Consider the following 6,731-nt stretch of genomic DNA (forward strand, 5'->3'; position numbering starts at 1 on the left):
CCAACCATTTTTCAACATTGTGCTTCGTTGATGATATGAAAGTTGAATTAACCGAGCCTACGGAGGATTGTGGAGATGAAGAAGAAAGCGTTTTTCATTTGAAATTTGCCATGCAAAGAAGACAAAATGACATGCCTCACTTAAAGGCCAAAATGTGCAAAATGCGATACTCGAGAGTTGACCTCTTTACTTTTCTACCACCATTCCACGAGCATCACTGGAATCTTGATTCAAAGTTGGGGTGAAAATTCATATCCTCCAATTGGAGGGAAAAGTGATAAAGTTACTCACGTCGTGCCACGACGTTAAATGCGACGCTTGGTGAGAGGTAACCTATCGTTTTATATATTTGTAGTCATTTTTTAAATTTTCTTTTTTCTTGAATAGTTTATTTTATTCTTTTTGACTAATCTATCAAGTTTCACAATTTTTGAAATTGATTTGGACAGGATTTAGGGTGTTAGATGGGTTACACAGTGCAAAAATTTGTCTTGGTTAAAATAGTGGAAAAGATCTCTTTTAAAAAAATAAAAAAAATGCAGTGCAGGTATATTTTATTGAGGTGCCCCCCCCCCCCCCCCCCTCCCTTTTTTTTTAGCTATCTGGCAGTTCAACAAGGCATAAACCAGAGTACCAAGACTTTCTAAGAGAAAGGGGTCACGCATGATAGTGCTTTGGCACGAATAGGTAAGAGAAGTTCTCAATTTTAATTCATGACTTCATGTGTCACAAAGGTAACTAAAGACAAATGCAAATCCTAAAAGTCTGTCCCGAACTTAAAGTTTTAGGTAAGTCTCACTTTTGCAATCCCCTTATTTTCCTCTTTTTCCAAAACAAAAGAAATCCTAGTTCCCCCAACTCCCCTTCCTCGCACAACTGCACACAAGTTGCACCACTGCACCAGTTTCGACTATTAGTCCCCAACATAGATGGTGTTTAGGTAAGTCTTTCTCCTCTTCTCCTCTCTCTCGCTCACTCTCTCTGTTTACAAATTCTTTTTGTCTCTTCTTCTTCTTTATTTTCTTTTTCTGTGATCTTTTTTCTGTGGAGTCGAGAGCGCAAATTTTGTGATTCTGGTTTTGTTGGTTGATTGCTATGTGATTTTTCTTCATTGGACTATGATTCCAAATTAAATGGGAGGGTAATTCAATCACTTAGTCAGTGCAAAAAGATTGGTTAAAGTTCTGCTTGCAATGTGTTCGATAAATTGTCTGAGAGACGATTTCATTAGCCGGTGAAGTCTAATTAACAATGCCCTATAAGGAGTTGATTGTGAGTAAGTTTGGGGTAGTTAGATAGGTCTTGGATTGCCTGGTTGGATTGCTTGAAATGAAAATTGCCTACACTCTAGATAAGCAGTCTGTCAGTGTCGAATGGGTACGATCATGAGAAGTAAAATCCCGATGGGCTTTTTAAAAGAGCTAAGCAATTTGTTGCTTATGATGAATCGTTCCAGTGACAATTTGGCTAACCTTTCCATTCTACTTGCTCATTTTCATCAAATACATGTTGAACAGTAAGTGTGGGATGGTTGAGGGGATAACTTCAAGAGCAATCTTAGACAAGCAGAATTCTCAGTATTTTTACATTGGAGCTGATTTTTTATTTTTTATTTATGTGAAATGTGCTATACTACTGTGTCTATGGTTGCACCAGTTTTCAAGTTTCTTTTCTGGATAATGTGCTGCACTCGTTCTTTATTCTTGTACATCTCACTGAACTGTTTCACTTGTTGATATATCTGTTGGAATTTTAAACTGTTATCCCTGTGCTTGATGATTGAGAGTGAGTTGGTCATTTCAATTGTTGATATCTCTGCTGGAATTTTCAACCGCTATTCCTTTTGAAAGTGAGTTGGTTGTTTACTCTGTTGCTAAATGAGACTTGATACTGAAGCTTGAAAAAAGAGAATTGAATACATTTGGATGCATAAATTCTTGGCTTTGGTCAACTTGGCAGGATATCAAGTAGCTAGAAATTATTTAATGCAAATGGTGCTGGGGTTATTTTTGTTCCATTTCTAGACAATTCTTTGGCCCAGATGATTCAACATACACAGTTTTAACTTTCTGTACCATGCTCTTACATAACAATTCCAGGTACGTTTTGATATAAAATGGTTTGTATTTCATCATGGGACAACTCAAGGAGGTGTGAAATAGATTCCTCCCTTTCGGCTCCAACTCAGCGGCACCATCTTTTCAGGGAGTTCCTCCTAACTTTTGCTTTTATTATAGAGTTACCTTGAGGGCAATGTAACATATTTAGTTGGGGGTGGCTCATTTATTTGTGATGATATCCGGTGGTTGACGCATTTTATGGATTTGGAGATTAACTCTTTTGTTTTGACATTTTAATTTTGACGGGACACTCTTATATTAGTAAGATATGCTAGTTTTTTTTGTTTGTTAGTTTGTTTGTTTTTGTATGCCCATGTCTTGTCTGTATTAGCAATATCCTTGGCTTTTCTTTGCCGTGGTTCTTTTCCCGAGGATGCTAATGTATTTTGAACCCGGTGTTTTTTAGGTAGTTTTGAGTCGGCTTGTCCCTACTATGAAAATTTGGGCACTTTCTTAAGGGAAATAAGCCTTGTAGGTGTCACGACCCAAAATCGCATAGTCGTGCCGGCACCTGCCATTTCCAACCTTGGTAGGCGAACCCTTCCCTTACCCAACATGCAATCTATCAAAGCGGAGAACAAGGTAATAATAATAAATCTCAATATCAATTAAAAGAGAATAAGTGCGGAATACATTTTCTACCCAAGGCATCTGGTTTAAGTCAGCACAAGAACTACTAATAAACACATAGGTCTGAATATATAACAAGAATTATCTGTGTTGGCATACATGACTCATAACATCAAAAGGAATACTGTCTAGAAATAGATGACAAGTATACGACGAATGAAAAATTGGGCACCGTCTCGGGAACACTCTCGAGGATCAGAAATAGAACCTGTAACAGACTCTGCACTCAAAAGAAGAGTACAACAAGAGTAGCATCAATACAAATAACAGGTACAGAGTAAGCATTATAGGCCGACTAAGATTGGTTCATGCATATAAGCATAAAATCAACAAGATAAGTAGATAGGCACATAATACCCAAACTAAGGTCACAGAATATCCCATAACCGAATCATAACCTAAGATGAAACTTCTAAACCACAACTCTATCGAATCTCAATAATATCAAATGATAATCACAAAATCAAGTTTTGAACCTAGGCAGAGTCACTACTCCGCAATTTGACCCAGTCCATAATCCAATCTATGCCACCATAATGATATGAACAGACCATACCAAATCAGACATGAAGAGCCATATGATTATGTAGAATAAAATGCAATGTTGTGCAATGTAATGCAGTGCAATGCACTGACCAAATACCTCAAACATGTACACACATGCTAAAGGCATTGTTCGCTCAATAGTCATGACCCATGGGGGGACCCGCAAAGTCCACGTACCCTCCCTCCAGAATTGACCTCGGATCACGAGTTCACAAATAGGCCACATCTTCACCCCTGTTAAATGTCATATATATATATATATATATATATATATATATATATCACAGGATGGGACACATCCTTACTCCCTGTCAGATGTGCCTTATATACATATATTGTATGCAAGATGAGTATAAAAAATATGATTCAAATTTAGAACCCAAATAAGAAACACCAACTGAAAAGTAAGCATGATAAATTAATGAAATCAAATGCCATTGAAAGTACGAGTCAAAATTCCATAAGCCATATCAGGACTTAGATAAATCAGCTCAACCATGGAATGAATCATACAAACCATCTCAATCAACATAAAGAGTCTATGACACCCTTTACTTCCAAATATAACAAGTACACCTCACAACTAAGTCTTGTATCACCAAAGCGCTCCATTTTCTCATGTATCATCATCAGCACCAAGTCATAATTCGATATCAATAGACATGTGAAATGAGAATGTATGCCATGCATGATATCATCATAATTATACAACACGATTCAAGCCTAATCTTATTATCCTTCCTTTCTCCGATGATAAATGACACAACAAGAGAGAAATGAGTGCAACACATATCAAAACACAGCAATTAAGGCAACAAGCCTAATCAAAATAACAGGACAACAAGCCACACTCAACCAACCTAATAGAATACCATCCCAAATCACCACCTTACGAATACAAATACACCATCACTGTTACGCCTCTCGTTTTGTCATAGTAGAATTTATGATTCCTAGTCGGGTACGCCTTAGGAATGGAGACCCGCGACTGAGTTTTTAAGGTAGAAAGTGTCTTACCCTGTGTATAAATGCACCAGCAGGTACTTTTGGTAATTTACAGGATTGGAAGTTGAGCGAATCAAATCGACGCTATCTAAACTGAATCGGGGAGATCTGCATACATCAGTCAGCGTCGACGGACCGTCATTACGCACCGTCAACATGTTTTTGCAACCTCGGATCTGCAGGCGCAGGTCGACGGAGCGAGTCGTCGGGTCGTCGACCCGCTCGTCGAACCGCCTCGCTGCAACTTTCTAGTTCCAATTATAAATGGATGACCCTTGTTCATAATCTTTATTTCCTACCTTCTCCAAAATTCTTGAAAGCTCCAGAATATTCTCTCCACCATATTAACACAAATCCAAGAGAAATCAAGGATTAAACACCAAGAATCAAGAGGATCAAGTGAAGGAAGACTCTTAGGGTTTGTAGAAGCTAAGATTCCCTTTAGTATTGAAGTTGGGAGTTTCTCTCAAGGGAAGTATATTCATCCAAAGTTCATCCTTACATGATCAAAGGTGAATTTTGCATCAATTTCATGTTATTAAAAGCATTTGAGTGGTTGAAAGACTTGGATAAGAGAAGAAACTAGAATATGAGCTCAAATATGGAAATAATGAGATTTTGAGTAGTAATTTAACTTGAGTCATGATTCTTAGTATGCTATGAGTATAATCTCGTTATGGATGATACTAAGAGTGTTTAGAAAGTATTATATGTAAATGAATTTGGTGTGGTGTTGTAATTATGGTTATGAATGACTTTGAAAAGGAGTTTTGAGGATTGAACAATGTTTAACTTGAAAAAGTCTGTTGATTATGGTATTATGGGTGTTGCAATTGATGTTTGGGAGTTGTTTATTATATGGAGAAAGTTGTCGAACCAAAGGAAATGCTGCCCAGTTTTCATTAGCTCTTAGTCACTTTAGTTTAGACTTAAGCATGTCTTAAATGATCTAATTTAGTACGAATTCTCTTGAATGTAGAGTTGTGAGCTTGGAGGGAGAACGATTAGTCATTAAGGAGACATAAAGGTATGTTAAGGCTAATCCCCTTTCTTTCAAAGGCATGACTCCTATATTATGATTTCCTCTCTATATTTCCATGACCTTACATTCCAAAAGTTGAAAGTTAAAGATTTTTAAGGACTTCTTATGAGAAAGAGATAAGATGTGTTCTATGATAATGATGATGATGATGATGATGATGATGATTTTATTTTTAGAGATTTCAAAGCTTATGAATTAATGCTATTATGAGCTTAATGATCTTATTTCACAATTTCCTTGATGTTATTCATTGTTGGCCACCTCACCTCATGACACTAGTTCCTTCAAGGTGAGACATAGCGATGATGTTTGATCCATAACATAATCGGAGGTTACCGACCTTACATCACTCCGATAGAGTTACAGCTTTCACTTGGGCTCTCATGCATGCTTTATGTTATTTTTATGTATGATTCCACTGTGCCTAGTTGGCCGGGCAGACACCACTACGCTGGGCGTAAGTGGGCGGCTATGATGATAATTACACTGTGCCTAGTTGGCCGGGTAGACACCACTACGCTGGGCGTAAGTGGGCGGTTATGATGATAATTACACCGTGCCTAGTTGGCCGGGCAGACACTACTAGTGGGCGGCATGAGATGGTTACCCCGGACGCGGGCTAATGATGATCACACCGAACCTATATGGTCGGGTAGTTTATATATGTATACATGACACTATATTGTTTATTGTAAAAGTTAGCATGCATGACTCCGCCTAAAAAGGCAATCAGTTACAGGTTATCTCTTCATCTTATGCTCTCTTATTTCTTTATTATGTTGTTATTTATGCCTTACATACTCAGTACATTGCTCGTATTGACGTCCTTTCTTTATAGACGCTGCGTTCATGCCCACAGGTAGACAGGGAGACGGCACAGTCGCTTAGGAGCTTTATCAGCAGACATACAGGAGCACACCACTACTCCGGAGTTGCCGCTTATTGGTATATTCTTTTGTGTATATATTTGGGGCATGGCGGGGTCCTGTCCCGTCCTTATGATTTCAGTACTCCAGTTAGAAGCTCGTAGATACATATGTGTGGGTAGTAGATGTTTTATGACCTCTTTAGCGTATGTCTTGTATATCATTTTGCAGCCTTGTGGGCTTGTACATATATGTATATTTTGAGTATTAATTGAAGATCATCTCATGATAAGCTTGTGTTGAGAATGGTGTATATTCAGGTTGAGTTGATGATATTTCTGAAAGGTGGGGCTCGGTGGGCTAGCTCCGGGTGCCCGTCTTGACCCTCTCGTTGGGTCGTGACAATCACAATGCGGCGACAAGCCCACATAGTCAGAAGTCATACCAACTTAGGTAATATCCAACCAGACATCATGTTCGAAGACCTTATCATGCTATCTCCCGTCAATTCTACACAATATA

At 38.2% G+C, this 6,731-nt stretch overlaps 1 long non-coding RNA gene across 1 annotated transcript; it reads left to right on the plus strand.

The window, feature by feature from the left end:
- The first annotated feature begins 693 nt into the window (after nt 1–693).
- On the plus strand, nt 694–6,484 carry LOC132643619 (uncharacterized). The gene is made up of 3 exons (XR_009583678.1): nt 694–940; nt 2,100–5,328; nt 6,203–6,484. It is a non-coding gene; the product is annotated as an uncharacterized LOC132643619 (long non-coding RNA).
- The last annotated feature ends 247 nt before the right edge of the window (nt 6,485–6,731 follow it).

Source organism: Lycium barbarum, chromosome 6, assembly GCF_019175385.1.
Source record: "Lycium barbarum isolate Lr01 chromosome 6, ASM1917538v2, whole genome shotgun sequence".
In the NCBI taxonomy this organism is placed as follows: Eukaryota; Viridiplantae; Streptophyta; class Magnoliopsida; order Solanales; family Solanaceae; genus Lycium; species Lycium barbarum.